Here is a 19,775-nt window from a genome sequence, read left to right on the forward strand (position 1 = left end):
ATATATGCATTGTCATACTTGTCACTTTGTTCCCAAGCATCATGCTAACATTGTTATACATGGGGCTATGCATATTACCAACCGTACCCAAATACATTAGGCCTTGCACACCACACATTGGTTGTTGCATACCATGAGAAGTTGTGCCATACATTTCCGTATGCAGTCCTCCCTTACCCACCATAGCATAAAAACTAGTGTCACCACCAAAATACCATGGCTGCCCCATCATTGCACACATGCCCTACTGTCTAAACAGTATTAAATCGGCACTTACAAGTATACCTTGCATATGCATCACTTGCCCCACTGGTACTGTTTACTTACTATACACATTTGAAACATCACGCTGCTATATTGTCTCTTCCTTCAGTGCATCTTGCTGTCCTAAGGCTCTTGAAGATGATTTTATCTTCTTGCCTTTACCACCCTCCTTTAAGGGGTACAAAAGGCGCATAAACTGAATATCATTTGCAAATTGCAAATATTTCAGCTACTAACCTCACTTGATCTTTAAGTTGGTCATTAAATTCCTCTTCCTCTTGCTAGTCATCATCTTCAAGAGACCTAGAAGGACCCACCTCTTATCCAATTCCCTCATTCTCAACTTGTTGCCCGTGCAGTGTGCCTTGTCCAAGATTAGACATTGCATTTTTCCCAATACTTTGTGAATTTTCACATTGACTATTTGAAGACATTCTTCCTATAATGCTTAGCTGAATACAATTTCAACACTAGAGCATAGCTTTTTGACCTTCAATCACGTGCCTCGAACCAACCAATTCAAGGGAGTTTATGATATCCCAGCAATGGAACCATGCAACCAACCTTTCTTCTCAGATAGGGTAGTAAAACCTAATCAAGCACTTAATTACAACAATCAATAGAAGAGCATAAACTGAAATGCACAGTTTACCTTGACCATCTTGGATAATAGATACCCTATTGGCCCCAAAATTGACACCCCTTATGGTATTTCTTTATCTTCGATTGCAAATGGATGGAGTACAACTAAGATTCATTAATCTCCTCCCAATCCCAGTGCCTCTTATTGTCATAAATGACCAGTTAGCCTCCAAACTAATTTGCTCCTTACTTTGCTTGGAGATTGACATTCACTCTACTCCTTGAAAGACAAATTCAACCCCAAATTTGATATTGGCTAGCTGGCCTCTTGAATCTCCTTGAAATTCCTAAATTTCAGCTACTGGAATTCAAGTCCTAGGCTCTCAATTCTAGATATGCACCCCGAGGGTGGCTGTCAAACCCTAATTTCTACTCTAAATTAGAATTTACAACAAAGATTTTTCAATATCTCCACCTATGATAACTCAAACTATTGAAAAATGCTGAGATAACTTGAGAGATGGCTCAGGGATGAGAGAGAAATTTCAGAGTTTCATTGTGAGAATTGCTAAAAAACTATTGCTGCCCTGATCAAACAGCCATGGAAGCTATCACCTACAGCTTAGGACCACAAAAAGATTGCTACCTCCTGTATGCTATCACCTGTAGTACCAGAGGGACCTTGGCCTGCTGTCATCTACTCCTAGAGGAGTCCAAACTGTTGTCAGCTCCTATAGAAATGGTCTGTGAAGATATGCCAAGGTTTGCACTGAGAAAACACAGCATATAAGACCAAGACTGAAACACAAAGACTCACAACAGTCCATAAGTAGAGAATGGATATCCCTACATCTGAAAGGTCGTGTGGAGGGGGGGGGGGGAAGGGGGGGGGGGGGGAGGGGGGGAGGGGGATTGTGAGCATCCAGAGGTAGTAACGGGGGTCCCATCACAACCGTCCCACAAAGGAAGGATGTGGTAAAGTGGGGGTATGTGGAAGGTACAATGTAAAGGGTGGCATCCCCCCTAATGATACACCAACTAGAGCGAATGGAGGGTAGATAGATGGTGGGAGGAAGAATGAGAAGGTGTTAGGAGCAGAGATGGAAAATCCAACCCCTGGTGTGCTTTGAGCGAAAATGGAATATAATCCAAGGTTTTGGAATGAAGGTGTAAGTAAATCGGAATGTGGAGAAGATAGTGGTGGGATGGGAGGAGTTGAGAAGTGTGGTTTACTTGCTCAAATGAAACAGATGGTAGAGACATACCTCATGAGGAGAAGATAGTGGTGAGATGGGAGGGAGTTGAGAAGTGTGGTTTACTTGCTCAAATGAAACAGTAGAGATATACCTGATGAAGAGTATCTGCTTCGAGAGTCTCCTCTATTAAAGTTAACATACTGAAAACTATCCAGCTTCTGCACATCAAAAGAAGAAACAAAAGAGGGTTTTGGCTCACACGACTCAAAAGGGTTATACGAACCTGACACAAGGCTTGGCTATGATGAAGAAGATGGATTGCCAGAGGCCCAATCTCACCAATCGGTCCAGACAGAGTAGTAACACTCATTGGAGGAGTGTAAACCAAACTATACGTGATGCACAAGTACTCCTCAAACTCTTCATCTATAAGATGACCAAAACGAGAAAAAGACGGTAAAGATGAAGGTGTGTCTACCTCCTCCTCGAGACTATAATGCCTTCTTAGAGCCTCCAATGATGGAGAAGCTTGATAGGGCATCATAGGATCCAAATAAGAAGGTGCCTAAGACATTATGAGTCAGATAAAGTCACGTGTGAGTCTCGTACAAAGACTAGCCTCCACAATCACTGCAAGATACTCTTTAGAAAAGCACTAGTTCTGATACCATGTGAAGATATACTAGGGTTTGCACTAAGGAAACACAGCATGTACGACCAAGACTGAAACACAAAGACTCAAACAAAGACAATCAAAACTCAAACGCTAAAAGCTAAACGCAAAAACTCAAAACTCAAACACAGAGAAGAAACTCTAAAGTGAATGAATGTTGTAAATGAATGTAAGAGTATATAGAATGCCCAAGGGCAAAGCAATGCAATGTCGGAGAGTAACCTCCACCAGAGACGGATTCCAAGTGTTGTGACCACCAATTGGAGTGCCGGAGTGTGATAAACACCAAACACTGATTACCAGAGTATTAAGAAACTGAGACGACAACAAGAGAGGTGTATGCTGATGTAGACAGCTTGCTGGACAACAAAAACGTAGATATTGCAACAATCACCTGATGGGAGAGATGACAACAACCTATCGCCTAGCACTAGATGCAAAAAACGCAAGCTAATCAAGTGCTATGATAATATAGCAGATAGAGACCTCCAAACAACAAGGTGACAGCTGAAAACAGACCACCTAGGGCTAGATAGTGATGTGCTACAACCCACCAATCAGAGTACCAGAATATGGTAAATACCAAACACTGATCACCAGAGTGTTAAGAAACTAAGACGACAACAAGAGAGGTGTTTACTGATGTAGACGGCTTGCTGGACAGCAAAAACGTAGGTATTGCAGCAATCACCTGGTGGGAGAGATGACAACAACCTATTGCCTGGCACCAAATACTGAAAACACACGCTAATCAAGTGTTATGATGACACAATAGATAGAGACCTCCAAACAACAAGGTGACAACTGAAAACAGACCACCTAGGGCTAGATAGTGATAGGCTACAGCCAGTGATGGCTGGACAGCAGATGGTAGATGGCTGATGGTTGAAATCTGCACGGTAGAGTGAGAAACCTGCATGAAAGGATTAGGCTGAATGGTGGGCAGTCTATCTATTTATAGATATTGAAGGTTGCTTCAAAAAACTAGGATTTTGGTGAACCATTGAAACTCTCTCGAACTGCGCACCAAATTTGAGTTTTTCATTAATTAAGTGTCTTTTGGGGCTATTTAAAAATCCTAATCGACTGTAAAGCGTGTTTTACCTCAACATGGTTCCTATTAGCTACAAATCACACCAACATCTCTTGCTCTCTAATAACCTCCTTCTCTCTCACAATTGGCTAGAATAAACCTCCACCAGCCCCCAAAAATGTTTTTTCCACTTGCATGGGTAAGTTTTGCCAAGTGGCAACCTTGTAATCCCATTTTCCAACATTATCTAGCTTATTAAATTAATTTTCAGAATATTAATTCTGAAAATTAATTTAATAATTTTTCTAGTACTCAAAAAATTAATGTCACTAGTCAATAATTAAATTGGTTGGACCAATTTGTCTTCCAAGTATCCTTGAGCAGTTATTGACCCTTGGACTGGCATTAGTTAATTAATTAATGCCTATTTTCTAATGTCACCACTGACATTAGTGGCTAATAAATTGGTCTAGACCCAAATCTAACACCGAATACCACCTAGCACCTATCAAACATATTTGATTAACTTTCAATCAAATGCTAAGCAAAGTACTAAAATTCTGCATCCTTGTGTCAAATACTACACATGTGAAATCTAAAATCATGATGTGTATTGTGTTTGATAATCAATTAGGTCGGAGTTCTTCAAGGGAATGATTGAAGAAGATTACCAAATATGGCCCTACTTACACGCCGCCATCACCAGAGCACATGCATACAATAATAAGAACCCATCGAAGTCCATACAACAATAACCACCAAAAGAGAACCATGGATATCTAGGAAGAGAGTGGCCAGCTCACCATCAAGATACCTCAAAGAGAATCTGAGGGCAATGACAATCGTACTAGCTCTTGAAAACAGAGAAGAAACATAAAAACTCTCAATGTCTACTGGCAATGTCTCCTAGTAGCATACAAGACCATCCTGTCAAAAAATACTGCTAAACATATCTGACCATGGATTCCCCAAACGCCAAAGTGTCCCGTCACACCACCCTTTCACACTCCCTCTCTTGCACTAGAGAGTTGTGACGGATGTCATGCATCACATGTATTAGTAGCCTGGAAGCGAGGCCCCTGCAACTGTTGCCAAGGCCACATAGCTGGAGCCAAAACTAGGACTTGGAGATGGGGAAGACTCTCTGAGAGAGTTATCATCCTTTGTCATCACCATCCGTGCTTACTCCTTCCATAAAGCTACTTATGTCATGCAGACCTTTCAGAGGTGTCCCTTCTTGCCACAATAATAGCACTGAGACTTCTTCTTCTTCCCTATGTAAACCATCTCTAAACCGGAACATCTGGAGCACCAAGATATAGCATCCACACCGAAACCTAAATCTCAACACAGCAAGTCTCCAACATAACACTCGTAGATGAGTAAATAATGTCTATATGCTGACCATGAGGAGGAGATGCCGGAGGAGCCATGATGAGGGAGTTACAAAGAAGATAAAGAAAGACAAGGGATCTTCAGGGATAAAAGTATGCCAAAAAATATAGACTCACAAGGACTGCATGAGTTCAAAGCAGTAAAGAAAGCACATAGAGAAAAGATCAACAATAACCGGAGTGTAGTGATAAGAACATGACAACCGGATGCACATGAACCCTCTTGAAAGCTGAGTAGTGTACCACAAAGTGAAAATACGGACCAAAAAACAACTAGAACCAACCTAATCACTATCGCCCCACCTTGCAAAAGGACAAACAGCCAAAATGCAGAGGCTGAAGGCAAAACATAGTAACTGCAGTAAATGCAGTCAACCTCCATAAAAACAGGTCGCCTAAGCCTGCTGTTCCCAAAACGCAAGAGAAAAAGGGTCAAGAACAGGTCCCCAAGTCTGAAGCAGCCTAAAAACTGTAAATGCAGACGGCAGGCAGGATATACACCAAGAAAATTAGCAAAAACCGAGCTGAAAATGATCAGAAGAAGCTATCATGCTGGAAATCAGTCCCAGCATTCAAGAACAGGTCCAATCAGCAACAGGAAAGCCAAAACTCAGACTTGAAACAATGGAAAACAGCAGCAGGAACCTTGATCCTGAAATCTAATACCATGTCTAAAGTGGATGCAGTGATGGAAGCGTGGAAAACTGTTGTAGTAGATTGCTAAACATAAGAGACAAAGAAAAAGAGAAATGGTGCAAAAGAAAAGAACATTGCACAAAGAACTCAAAAGCAAAGAGATGCTTGGGAAATGGAATCCATATACCAAGACATGAGATAATACAAATCCAACGTGAGTCACTAGCTGTGAAGGCACCAGCACTGACTCCCTGTCTCCACTGGAACCTGTGCATGATGAATGACACTGTGGAGGAGAGAGTGACCAGAATATATAGGCCGAATCTATGCCATAAATGATGTCAAGTTGGCCAACAATAAATGCCCCAAACACCATGAAAACGACAAATATAAAATGCCTAGGATATCTATAATGTGCCCAACCCACTCTAGCATGCACAGACTCCCACATGAACTGACATATCCACTAACAAGTATTGTGCGAATAGTGGTCATTCTAGCAATTCGAATGAATGATTCTTGAAAATCAAACCCTTCAACCTATGAAAATCTATATGCAAGCAATCTGGCTTTGTACTTTTCTAAGCTGCCACCATCAACCTTGTACTTTACCACTAGACCCACTCGGTGCCAATAACCTTCCTCTTTCTTTGGCCGATCCACCAGCTCCCAAGTATCATTCTTCATTATGTTAACATACTCGACTGCATAGCTGCTCTCCATGTTGGATCTACAAGTACTTATTTCACATCAATTGGCTCATTTAGTTCTCTCATAATCTCAACCATCAAGGCCATATGTACTATATGAGCATAAGCCTTTCTTTGCTCTTCTATTCTCTAAGACCCCCTTGTTCCATCAACGTTTTCCTCGATAGATGTAGATATAGGATTATTTCGATCATAGAGCTGCTTCACCCATTGCGATAATGGCTTTTCCGGTGGCGTGATTACGGGTTAGTAAAATTTATCCTCATCATCCGAAGATGATGCTTCCTTCTCCTTAAGGATAGGAATAGCTCTTGGGATAGGTTCATAGTGGACTACTTCTTCACTTGGAGATAAAGGACTTGCCTTTTTCTCCTCCATTGTATGTGGTTGCTCCTTGAACACCACACCATAACTCGCTATGATGTTCTTTGCCTCTTAAGTCATACAATTTATAAGCATTTTTCTTATCACTATAACCCAAGAAGATACATTTGGTGCTTTTTGGTTTTAACTTATTCCTCTTATCCTTTGGAACATGTGCACAATACTCACATCCAAAAATTCTTAAGTGTGAAACAAATGGTCTTCATTGTATGCAATTGCTCTTTAAATACCACATCACGACTCGCTATGATCTTCTTTGCCTCTTAGTCATATAATTTATAAGCCTTTTGCTCATCACTACAACCCAAGAAGATATATTTTGGTGCTTTTTAGGTTTAAGTTATTCCTCTTATCCTTTGGAACATATGATAACACTCACATCCACAAATTATGAAGTATGAGACAAATGGTTCCTTACCAATGTAAGCCTCATGAGGAGTTTTTCCCTTGAGAGCGTTTGTATAACTCCGATTGAAAATATAGACCACCATATTAACAGCTTCGGCCCAAACTAGTAAGATAATCTCTTGCCCTTAAGCATGTACCTTGCCATTTCCACAACAGTGCAATATTGACATTTAACAATGCCATTTAGCTGAAGTGTATGAAGTGTCACAATTGATGCTTTATCCCTTTGCTCTTGCAAAAGTTTTCAAACTCCTTTGAGTTAAACTCACCACCATCATTTGTTCTAAATTTCTTCACACTTTCCCTATTTTATTCTCAACAAGTTTTAGTCATTCTTTAAACTTACCAAAAACTTGAGCCTTATCACAAAGGAAAGATACCCATATCTTCTTGTTGTAGTCATCGATGATTAATATAAAATAAGAAGATTCCCCCGAGGTTGTGCAAGCATCTTGCTACATAGGTTGTTAGCATGCACCAACTATAGACGAGCCTTTGCTCTGTTCTTGCTTTCTTGTGGAAATACCTTTCTCTGTTGCTTACCCATCATACAAGCTTCACATGGCTTCTTTATTATAGTCATTGCAGGTAGGTGAGCAATTATACCTTGCTTATGCATTTCCTTTAATACTATAAATCCAATGTGACTAAACCTTTCATACCAAAGTTTCCTTGTGCCCACACCGACGGTGACTATAAGAGCACTTATTGTTCCTTCTTCTTCCTTTGCCGATAACTTTGACAACACTGTCGAGAATTTATGCGCCTATCTTGTTGAACCTCACTTCATGGCCAAGATCAATTATGAAAGCAACCAATAATGGATTTCTCTTAATCTCTAGAATATACAACGCATTTAAAAGTCTTTTTACTTCACCATTTGCAACAACAGAGGAAATAATACCTGTGCCCTCAACACAGCATTTTCCATCCTTCCTAACCATCAAAGTGATGGATTCTTGTAGAGGCTCCATAGAACTATATAGGCCTTTCTTTCTTATCACATGATGAGAGGCATCACTATCCAATACCCATGAGTCAGTGTGATAAATACTTTTTACACTTAGGAACACACTTCCTCAACAGTCGCCATGAATAACTCCAGCTCTACTTTAGCCATATTAGCTTTCTCTTTTCTTTACTTTTCAAAGTGTCATTCTTCTTATTTGCCTTCTTGACATGATAATCTACACTTACATACCCTTTCTTATTGTAGTAGAAGCACTCTCCTCGAAACTTTTTTTTACCACCCTTCTTTTTGTCACCATTGGTGAAGACATCACCTTTGTCTTTTGATGGGGTAAAGTCAACCTACTAACATGATTGAATCAGCATTTTTCATCCACTCACAGTTTGATTGGTCAGTATTTTGCTAGTTGTGGGAGCCTTCGCTCAACCGCCAAGACCCACGGACCGCTTATTGCTTCAAGCGTTCCAAGCGAGCACTAATGGCTACCTCTCACATAGCCGACGCGCCATCGGTCCGAGTGTAGTGAGCTTACCTTGATGCCGATATGAGTTGCCTTCTCTCTCGCACACACCGATAGCTCCACAATCCTAGATACTAGCTCAAGCATCCTCAACCCTCCTCCATCTCCAAGCTCCATCCACCATAGCCGCGCACGCAAGAGAAGAGAAGAGAAGAGAAGAGAAGAAGAGAAGCGGAGATGGTGAACTCACTCCCTCACACTCTCACACTCCCTCTCTCAAGAGCACACACAAGCAAGAAGAGAAGAAGAAGAGAAGAAGAGAAGAGCTCTTGTTAGCCACACACCAAAGAATGAGCTTCCATTCACTTTTTGAACTTTATATATACAAACCCTAAAACCCCATGGGCGCCCATCCCTTTTCACATGACCGGCCATTATGGCAAGGTCCCTTTTTCTAATTCCCTCTTTTTGCTTCATGTCCTAGGCCTATATTGAACTATTCTTTTACAAGTGGCACAGGAGGGAGCCTGGCACTCTTTTACAAGAGTTTTTGGAGTTTTTGAGGCGCCTTTTATTTAAAACTACGCTTTTGGCCCCAGCTTAGCTTTAGAGGCCGCCTGCGTGTCTTTGCTCCTTTTCCATCTTCTTTCCGCTTTTCCATTCATTCTTCCGCCTTCTCGTTTCATTCATTCTTCTGTTAGCGATTCAGAGTCTGGTCTGGACAGGTCGGACTGACCAGTCGGACTGCCACATGGCAGTCCGACTTTACTGCACCAGTCGGCTGCATTTAATGCAGACGACCTGCCTATTTTTGGCGCATTCTGGCTGGCTATTTATAGCCGATCTTCTGCAGTCTTCTCCACACTTCTGATCACAGATTTCAGGCTGGAGATTCATGCAGATTACATCTCTGTTTGCAGATTTCAGGCTGGAGATCGTGCAGACTGCAGCGGACTTCGAGGTGAATAGCAGGTTGCATCGTCGAGGTGGAGACACGCAGTCCCGCGCACTACGTCCGTGTACATATCTGCATATCTTTGCATATAGCACACTTTATACAGCAAATCTTCATCTTCCACTGTCTCTTCTTCTCTCTCTTCTCTGCGTTCTCTCTCTCTCAGTCTTGGTCCCACACTTCCGCATCGCTGCACTCTGACATGGTATCAGAGCAATGTAGAAGGGCTGACTGAGTGAAGAACCAAACTGAAGAGGAGATTCCATCGCGACACAAGGCTGCGTTTCCAGCGTTCGAGAGCGAGCGGGAGGGCTGCGCATCGGAACAAGGCTGAAGCGAGCGTGGGCGCGCGGGAAAGGAGTCCAGTTGGTGGATTTGCTGCTGTTTACTGCTGTTTGAAGAGGAGGAAGGCTGAGTTTTCAGCTTTCAAGTGCAGGTTTTGCTTTTTCATCGCCTCCGACGGGTGAAGAAGGTTCAAGACGCGGAAGAAAGAGCCCTAGTAGGATGCGTTTTCATAGTCAGAGGGGGCTGCTTTTGCGTAAGGCATTACAAGTGAAGATGTCTACAGAGATTGACTTGGAGTTCCAGACGATCATGGACCGGAAGGTGCCTGTCTTACTGGCTCTTCCCGCAGATCAAAAGCTCGATAGCGACAATTACCGCATTTGGCGCGTGATGATGTTGGCCCTCCTTGAGTCCTACGATTTGGCGGAGCTTGTCCAGGAGGAGATCGACCAGCCCTCGGTGAGAGATGAGTCCAAACTCTCTTCCGATGCTCGTGCGGAGTTGGCCAAGGCACAGTCTCATTGGGACAAACTGACTGCCCGGATTTGTTCTTTTCTTTTTCTGTCTTGTACTACAGCCATGATAGCCCACATCGAGCACTTAACGGTGGCTCGGGAAATATGGCTGGAGCTTGATCAGATGTATAACCGGATGACCCTTATGAAGCGGGTTTCTTTGGAGGTGCAGATGCAGACTTTGTCCGTGAACAAGTCTTCTTCGTTGCGGGAGCACATCAACAAGCTTAGACAGCTTCAGATGCAGCTTCAGAATGTAGGGAAGCCGGTTTCCTCCGAAGACATGGCGATCACACTCTTGTCCCAGTTGCCGCCACGATTCGGTGCTTTCTACTCCGCCCTTATTGCTTCGGGGCGTGAGTCTACTCTTCGATGGGAAGAGTTGGTTCCTATGGTCCTGGACCAAGAGGAACAATTGAAGGGACAGCGTGCTTCAAAGTCGGAAGCCTTGACAGGTCAAGCCTCTCAGAAGAAGGGGAAGGACCAAAAGAAGAAGAAGGAGGGCAACAAGTCAAAGAAGGACAAGGACAAAGAATCCACATGCCATATTTGTGGAAAGACCGGCCATTGGAAGAAGGATTGCCCTGACAAAGACAAGAAGGACACCAATAAGAAGGACACGAACGATTCTGGAGCGGTGGCTGCACCCTCATCAGCTGCATTTCTTCATCTAGCTGTCATTGAGGACTCTACACCGAATGCTTCTGATGCTGCGATGATAGCTCCCCAGGCTCGAGAGTGGATCGTTGACAGTGGTGCCTCCTGGCACATGACTCCTTCATCAGTTGGTATTGCCTAGTTGCGACCTTCGCGTGGTTAGATTCTCATTGGAGATAGCTCTTCGGTGTCTATTGCAGGACGGGGTGAGATGCAGCTTATTCCAGATGGACGTGGTGGTACCCATACCTCAGAGGTCTTGCATATGCCAGGTTTAGGGTATCATCTACTTTCGGTTCATAAGATTTGTTCACTTGGACTTTTGGTGGAGTTTGATTCGGTGCAAGTCCTTGATCGTGGGTCAAGGAAGGTTCTCTCATCAAGATATGAGGAGAACGGCATCTACAAATTGACGTCTTCTACCGCCCTCCCTACTCTTCTTCTTACCTCTCAGACACAGTCAGAGCTATGGCATGCTCGGTTTGGTCACCTCAACTATGATTTTCTTCGGAGGGCGTCACGTGGACAGCTTGTTCGAGGGTTGCCGGACATAGTGGTGAGCCAGCAGCCATGCGTCTCCTGCATTCGTGGGAAACAGCATAGGGATGCGATTCCCAACAAAGCTTCGCGGCGGTCTACTTCCCCGATGGAGCTTGTATCTACGGATCTTTGTGGCCCTATGAGGAACAAGTCCTTGAGAGGAAGCTCGTACTTCATGTTGATCGTAGATGACTACAGCAGGATGACTTGGGCCTATTTCTTGGCGTTGAAGTCGGAGGCTTTCTCCCACTTCAAGAATTGGCTTTTCTTTGAGAAGAACCGATCCGGCCGGCGATTGAAGACCTTGCGATCCGACAAGGGTGGTGAATTTGTTTCTAATGAGTTTGCTCGTTTTTGTGCAGATAAAGGCATTCACCAGGAGTTTGCTAACACCAACACTCCTCAAGAAAATGGCATTCTTGAACGGAAAAACCGAAGTGTGATCGAGATGGCGCGCACCATGATGGAGCACCGACAGACACCTCAGTTTCTGTGGGCCGAGGCTGTGGCTACTACAGTCCACATCCTTAACCGATCCCCCACTTTGGCCGTTGAAGGGATGTCACCTTTTGAAGCTTACTTTGGGACTAAGCCCGATGTTTCTTATTTTAGGATTTTTGGGTGTGATGCCTATGTTCACATTCCCAAGACTCATCGTGATAAATTCGAAGCAGCCTTCCGAAGACAGGTGTTTGTTGGCTACAGCTCTCAGTCCCAAGGCTATCGTTTGTATGATCCCGTCAAGCGGGATGTGTACACCAGTCGAGATGTGCGGTTCGTGGAGGTTCCGGCCATAGCAGCGGGTGAGGAGCATCCCATTCTTGGAGATCCAGGGGAGAGTTGGGCTCCCGAGACAGTTCCTTTGGAGCCAGCGCCTTTTGATTCCGATTCTGTTTCCGATACAGAGTCTATTGTTCCACCGGTCACCCTTGAGGAGTTACCACCGGTGGATAACCCAGAGTCTTCAGCTGATGGAGAGCGACGAGGACAGGTCCGGCCTCCTCCTCGTTGGGCCCATGACACACTCCGAGATTCAAGGATTGAGGGGGTCCCTGAGGAGTGGGGACTGCAGGATGGTCCGCGGTGGTCACGGAGGCACCAGGCACATTCTACGGAGCTTGTTTGCTCTAACTATTGTTTCATGACCCGTGTTATGTAGGATCGAGAGTCCACCTCCGTGAAGGAGGCTTTACAGTCCGCACCATGAAAGAAAGCTATGGAAGCCGAGTTGGAGGCTATTGAGAGGAATGACACTTGGTATCTCGTGCCTCGCCCCCCGAATAAGAAGGTGATTGGCGTCAAATGGGTCTTCAAGACCAAGTATCTTAGCGATGGTTCTTTGGACAAGCACAAGGCTCGCCTTGTTGCTAAAGGTTTTGCACAACGCCCAAGGATTGATTGTCATGACACTTTTGCCCCCACTGCTCGTATGGTGACTATTCGAGCTGTTCTTGCCTTGGCTGGCCATAGGAGATGGCCTGTCTACCAGTTGGATGTAAAGTCGGCCTTCCTCAATGGTGATTTGAAGGAGGAGATCTATGTCGAGCAACCTCCTGGCTTTGGATCTTCAGATGGGAAAGTCTACAGGTTGAAGAAGGCCTTGTATGGCCTTAAGCAGGCTCCGCGTGCATGGAACGAGAAGATTGATTCGTTCCTTCAGTCATAGTTGGGATATTGGCGTTCCAAGGCCGATCCGCAGCTTTATGTACACACTTCCAAGGCTGGTTATGTGCTTTTTGTGTTGTATGTTGACGATTTGATTGTCACAGGTGATCATGCACAGAAGGTCAAAGAGACGAAGGCAGCTTTACATCAGACGTTCGAGATGACGGACTTGGGTCTACTCCACTTCTTCTTGGGCCATGAGATTTATCGATCTCAGAGGGGGATTTTCATCTCTCAGCAGAGATATGTACAGGAGCTCTTGGTTTCTTTTGCGATGGAGGATTGTTGGACCATTTCTACTCCCATGGATCCGAACTGAAAGGCCACTTCACATTCAGCTTCTTCCGTGGCAGATGCTTCCCGCTATCGTCAGTTGATTGGATCATTGATTTGGCTCCTCAACACTCCTATTGATCTTTGTTTTGTTGTTGGTCTCTTGGCGGGGTTCATGAGTGAACCTCAAATGGTGCATTGGCAGGCTGCCCATAGGATACTTCGATATTTGAGGGGGACATCTGATTTAGGGATTCATTATCCAGCAGGCACATGTGGTTCAGATCTTGTACTTGCAGGTTGGAGCGACTCGGATTGGGCTGGTGATGTGGACCACAGGCGGTCTACTACAGGTTACTGTTTTACCTTGGGTGCAGGTGTTATCTCTTGGAGTAGCAAGAAGCAGCCCATGGTAGCCCTTTCGTCTACTGAGGCGAAGTATCGGGCCGCATCTTCCACCACATGTGAGACTGTGTGGCTTCGGAGATTATTGGAGGAGCTTGGCTGCCCCCAGACTCGTCCTACTTTGCTGCAATGCGACAATGAGAGTTGCATTGCCTTGGCCCGGAATCCTGTTTTCCATGCCCGGACGAAGCACATAGAGATGCAGTTACACTTCATCAGAGAGAAGCTTCTGGATGAGACCATCGCTGTGGAGTACTGCAAGACGGAGGACAATCTTGCAGATTTGTTTACGAAGGCGCTTCCCCAGGCTCTACTTCGGAGACATGCCAGATCCCTCAGGCTTCTGCCCCGCCCAGGCTCTGAGAGGGGGTGTTAGCGATTCAAAGTCTGGTCTGGACTGGTCGGACTGACTAGTCGGACTGCCACGTGGCAGTCCGACTGTACTGCACCAATCGGCTGCATTTAATGCAGCCGACCTGCCTATTTTTGGCGCATTCTAGCTGGCTATTTATAGCCGATCTTTTGCAGTCTTCTCCACACTTCTGATCGCACATTTCAGGCTGGAGATTCGTGCAGATTACATCTCTGTTAGCAGATTTCAGGCTGGAGATCATGCAAACTGCAGCGGACTTCGAGGTGAACAGCAGGTTGCATCGTCGAGGTGGAGACACGCAGTCCCGTGCACTGCGTCCGTGTACATATCTGCATATCTTTGTATACACCACACTTTATACAGCATCTTCATCTTCCACTGTCTCTTCTTCTCTCTCTCTTCTCTCTTCATTCTCTCTCTCTCAGTCTTGGTCCCACGCTTCTGCATCGCTGCACTCTGACATCTTCCGCCTTCTCGGCTTGGGGTTAACACTAGCCGACTGCATCCTTTTTGTCTCCAAATTCAAGTACATCAGATTTGCTCATTTGCCACTATATATAACAGCCAAATTGAGATAGATCATTCATCTCGGTTTTTTGTAGATTGCACATACTCCAACATTAGACTTCTCCAGTGTTGCCATCATCATTAACTTGATTTGGTGCCCTCGCTTATGCTTTGGGCTACATGTAGGCACTAATCAGTCCACCATTGTATTCAACATTCATTTCAAATTCAGTGCAAATTATCACTTCATTCTCTTCTCTTCCTCTTGTCTCTCTCTTCTCTTTCATTTCAGTGTTCGTGTTTCTCTTCCATTGCACACTCTCACATCAACTTCTTTTTTCCTTTCTTGTGCTTGTACTATCCTTTACCCGATGATGAGACTGCAAAGCACGCTCACTGCTCTATGCATTGGCTCCGCAAGAATCTGTCTCCTTGTGACATGTATCCAACAAGGCAGTGGAGTTCAAATTGGAGTGATCCATTGGAGGCCTCTCTAGTCCCATTGGCCTATGGTGGCCTCCCATTGCATCATGCTTTCGTTCAAAGAGGGGGTCATACTCCTTGGTTGGCATTCTTCATTGATGGACTTCATCAACAATGGCACTCTTCCTGCCACCCTTGGATCCATTCCATCTCCTTTGGCCCTCCACCACATCTAGGATTTGAGAAGGATGTTGGCAAGCATGTGTATCTTGAATGGTCGTCTCTTGCATGTCAGCGAATCTGAGTCAAACAAGGATATTAGGAGCTTTAAGACAGTCTTTCTACGTCACCTTATCCCTCCGAGACTTTTTAGACGCAGGTTCTTCCTATCAATGGTATTTCCTCAACACAAATACAAGCAGCACTAGGCAACCTTATTTTTTGTCTCCCAGACAGGCAATAAAGCCATGTGGCAGGGTGGACAGTTACTCACAGGCAGGCACTGTTGGGCGGGGCTGGGGCCACCTTTATGACCAACTGACTGTATTTTACTGGTCTGACCTGCATTGGTGCAGGTCCACCAGTGGCTGGTCAGACAGCTGCTCAGCTTTTGGCTATTTTTTACTGCCTGTTCTCCACCATGTTAGTCAGTCTATTCAGCCAGCCTCCCTCATCATTTTGATCATCCTCCTGCCTTGGACTAGCACCCTCACTGATGCTTCATGCTGCTTCACCAACAGGAAGTGGGAATTGGATGCTCTATCCCTAATGAGATAAGACCTTTCTGTTTCCTTGGATGTTTAGGGCCTGACATATTTCAGCCTTGTACCTTCAATTTCAGCCAGTTTTATTCCTTCAATTACATTGTGTTTCTCTCATTTCAGCTACGCACTCTCACAAAAACAAGGAGTCAAGTTAGATTTCCATCCCAGAAGGTACTAAAACCAAACCCCTCATGCAGCCAAAAACACTTCTCTTTTCACTCGAGGGCAGAAAATAGGACAAATCAAATCCTTTTTGCATGCTAATCCCACTTATTGAAAGTACTAGTCCATATTCAAGAGTTCAAAATTCAGCTCAACAACAGTTCCCCCCCACCCCCCACCCCCCCAACCCCGAAAAAGAAAAATCATTTGCAAGACTACTTGCTAAGTTTCTGAAGCTCAGTTTGGGACCTCAAAGTGGGTCAGTTTTTGGCTACAACATCAGTCTATTGAGGATGAATATGATGCAGTGGACACCTGTGTTCAAAACCCTCAGATTTCAAAGTTTTATAGGAGATCCCAATGTGTAAGTTTTCTAGGAAATCCCCATGTCTAAAATTTCTTCAGTTAGACCTGTCTTGAAATCATTTGATAGTTGTTTTACCCTTGGGGTATGAACTGTCAATTGTCAATATCCAGTGGCCAAGTATTCCTTGGCCACTACAGGTTGCTGTTCATTGGTTTTTTTATCACTGTCAGATCCATGCCAAGCCAAGTTGTCACCAGGAAAAAAGGTTGGCAAAATGTGTAGCCAGTCCATAAATGCAGAAAACTTCCAGAATCATCCCGCTACACAATCAAACTCCCCTCCATTCTATGATTGTTCTGATCTCTGCACAGTTAAGAGTGCAAACCTGTGAGACATTGTCCTCTCTATTTTTGCTTACTCCAGGCACATTCTTATGGATCTCCAAATCGTGTTGATCAAATCCGAATCTCAGTAAACATTGCATTACACAACTCCAAGACATCTGTTGTTCAATCAGGGCTCAAACCCCCCGGTTTTGAGAATACAGCAGATTTTCTCCAAAAATGCTGGCATCTGCATCCCTGCTGCCTTCTTGTGGAATACATTTACGTATCAAAAAGCTCGATTTCCTATTCCTACCGCAAAGAAAGGCAAACAAACAAACAAAGACACAGATCTAGATGAAATTAACAGTAGTGTAAAATGTAAAATGTCAAGCGAGAGGGAGATAGGAAATTGACCTGATATGCCGATTTTTCAAGAGAAGCATTCTACCCGCAAAAAGCACGAATGGAAGGAGGCCGCAAGCTCACAGAGAGTAGAAACGAAGGAAGCGGCACGCACAGAAAGCAATCGTTTTGCTTGTTCTGGTTGAAGAGAATCTTTTCGATCATCATCCACGACGATAACGGCGCAATAGTAGCAGCAGGTTTTTGTTTTTCATTATCAATTAATAATACTTTGTAGAGAGGTCTCGCTAAGAAGGGTTGTTTTTACCTTGCTATAAGGTTTGTTGGACAGACGTGCGGGCACCGCGTGGAACTTAACAGTGTGACGATCCAGCCCTCAAAGACCCATGCGAGGCCCTCTCTTGGACCCGTCCAAGCTCCAGATGCGCACTAGACTCGTTGCACAGCACAGCTCTTTCACCAACTCAACACGTCACTAGAACGCTCTTTTGCAGAATGGCCCATCTTGAGGGGGCAGAAGCTCATATTCATATCAAGAAAATATTTACAAGGTAAGTCGAAGGCATAGCAAGAGACTATGTCATGGGTGAGGGTGGAGCTATCAACGCACTACTAACTTGACTCCACATCATGGGATCTTCTTGGCCAATGGGTTTGTAGTCCAAGTGGTTTGAGTATATGGGTACATAGATAGCTATGGGAGATCAAACTTTGGATATATCCTTGATGCATACGTGCATAGGTGTGGGAGATCAAACTTCGGATTTATAATTGATGCATCTTTCAAAGGTCAAGCCTTCTCCACAAAACAAAGGAATTTGGATCCTTGAGATGGACCAATCAAATCCCAAAAAACTTAACTTTTCAACTTCACTCCAGTCCAGATGGTCATATATAGAAATTTTGATGTGGATAACATATTCCTATCCAAGCCCACCATAATCGCAAGCAACCTTGGCCAGTCACCCAAAAAGGGTGTTTGTTAAATTAACCAATAAGATTATTAGCTTTAACAAACCCTATTTAATGAAATAATAAAATGAAGCTCCTTTTATGTGTCAAAACAATGTGGTAGCATGCTCTCGAAGTGGATGTGGGAGCTTCACCAACTTCTATACCACAATAACTTCATCCAAATCCTCAAATTTTCTTTGCTTATCAATCCAAACCTCCTAATCGATCTACTTGTGCCCTCCTAACACAACTATTTCTTCTAGTTCATGCTCTAAAATTGATGCATGATTTGAAATAAATAATTATTTTTTGCTTGGTAATTTTCAAATCTATTCTAAGATTGACAATCTAAATAATTGGCTTGATCTCTACCTTGATATCCAAAATATGATCTAGATTCTCACATCTAAACTATATGTTTAGCCTCACAAAGTTAGTATCCAACCTCAAGCAATCTCTGATATGTTTGTATCTCCTCCTTTGAAAAACCTGTAGGGATATCCTGATGTCATTGCTTTCTTTTTATGCCTTTTCCTCCATGTAGTTGCATGGTCTTCATTGTATCTAGAATTGCCCTTGGCATTGATTTGGATAGCCATTAGTGGCTTGGATTGAAGCAAAATTGCTTGGCTTTGGATGCTCATGAATAGCTCTTTGTACATAGTTTTAATGTATGCACAGAGCTTGCTTAAGCAAGAGGGACAGCTTGTCACTAGAAGCAAGGGGCTTGCTTACTAAAAGCATATGTCTTCAAAGAGAGACTTGATGATTTGTTGAGATATTGATGTCTATGGGTTATGGTGCTTTGTTAAATGCTCCAAGAGGCTATTTATGTTAAACACAACATGTGTTGATCCACTTTGGTGAGTCAAGCTACTCGCGCTATTTTCCTACATTTTTTGTATTTTAAAAGTTATAGGGCATGTGCTTTATCTCATAAACCTTTTTATACAACCTTTGGATTAAGGCAAATTGAGTTAGAATCAATTTCACATGATAAAAATAAGATATATGTATTTTGGAGGTTGTTTTATCTCAAATTAATAGCCAAGAAATTGTAAAAATATTGCAAAAAGATTAGTATGCATTGATGAGTGCAGAGCTATTATGGTATTGCCTTTGCCATTGTAGTGAACACTTGTTTTGCATCCTTTTAGTCTTGCAATTGACCATATCTTGGTTGCTTAGTATGTAATTGTCTAAGTTTTGGCATCTTGCTACTTTTTAGCCATCATTTGGCTTTTTGGGACACTCTTATTACAATCAGTTGGTCTCTTTTGAGCTTGTAATTGAGTATACCTTGGACATTGGTGTGTGGGACATATTATTGTCATTATGGCTACTTAATCAACTTCAGAAAAGGCATCATTCAATATTGGAAAGCTTGATGGTATGAACTTTCCATATTGAAAAGAGCAAATCCACAATGTATTGGTCTAGAAAAAGTAGATGATGCCTATCAAATGTAATGGGATTAAGCCTAAGAATATGGATCTAGATGTATGGAGGAATTGGATGAGCTAGTACATTCTATTATTACATTTTAGCCTTACAAGTCTATTGGATGAAAAATTTCAATGATCTCCGCATG

General features: G+C 43.5%; 1 protein-coding gene across 1 annotated transcript in view; it reads right to left on the minus strand.

Annotated features, from left to right (window-relative positions):
• The window catches only part of LOC148038133 (uncharacterized), a 44,465-nt gene extending 26,689 nt beyond the window's left edge, over positions 1–17,776 (minus strand). Inside the window, exons 1-2 of the mRNA XM_087669319.1 lie at positions 17,538–17,776; positions 17,282–17,407 (exon numbers count right to left, since the gene is read on the minus strand). The gene's annotated coding sequence lies outside the window, so the exon portion shown is untranslated. The remainder of the gene's footprint in view (positions 1–17,281; positions 17,408–17,537) is intronic.
• Between the last annotated feature and the right edge of the window lie 1,999 nt (positions 17,777–19,775).

Source organism: Lygodium microphyllum, chromosome 3 (assembly GCF_053477565.2).
Source record: "Lygodium microphyllum isolate KBCC chromosome 3, Lygodium_microphyllum_v1.1.10, whole genome shotgun sequence".
In the NCBI taxonomy this organism is placed as follows: domain Eukaryota; kingdom Viridiplantae; phylum Streptophyta; class Polypodiopsida; order Schizaeales; family Lygodiaceae; genus Lygodium; species Lygodium microphyllum.